General features: G+C 28.7%; 1 protein-coding gene across 1 annotated transcript in view; it reads left to right on the top strand.

Annotated features, from left to right (window-relative positions):
- Positions 1 to 334, top strand: part of LOC119592353 — a 60,470-nt gene that overhangs the window by 44,059 nt on the left and 16,077 nt on the right. The gene's annotated exons all lie outside the window — the stretch shown is intronic.

The raw sequence follows: 334 nt of genomic DNA on the forward strand, positions 1-334 counted from the left end.
CGTGCGTGGGTACACCTTGATGGATATTGATAGACAACTAGTAGAATAAACATTTATGTATGTGTTTTTATGTTTATAGTTCTGAATGTTAAAATTTATCGTTTTCTTATACATCACTGTTGTAATTTTGTAAACAAAGCCCCTTTCAATTATGAATTCATTTCGATATTGCAACAGACAAGACAACTGTTCCTGTAGTAACTTGAATATTGCGTAGTGGTTGCCTTTGATTTATCATCATATAATTTAAATTATTATCATATTATTTGATCTGTAGTATTTTTTTTTAATAGTCTTATGCGATTAAAGTTGGGGAGAAGGTTTATACTTTTTG

This window comes from Penaeus monodon, chromosome 30, assembly GCF_015228065.2.
Source record: "Penaeus monodon isolate SGIC_2016 chromosome 30, NSTDA_Pmon_1, whole genome shotgun sequence".
Taxonomy (NCBI): Eukaryota; Metazoa; Arthropoda; class Malacostraca; order Decapoda; family Penaeidae; genus Penaeus; species Penaeus monodon.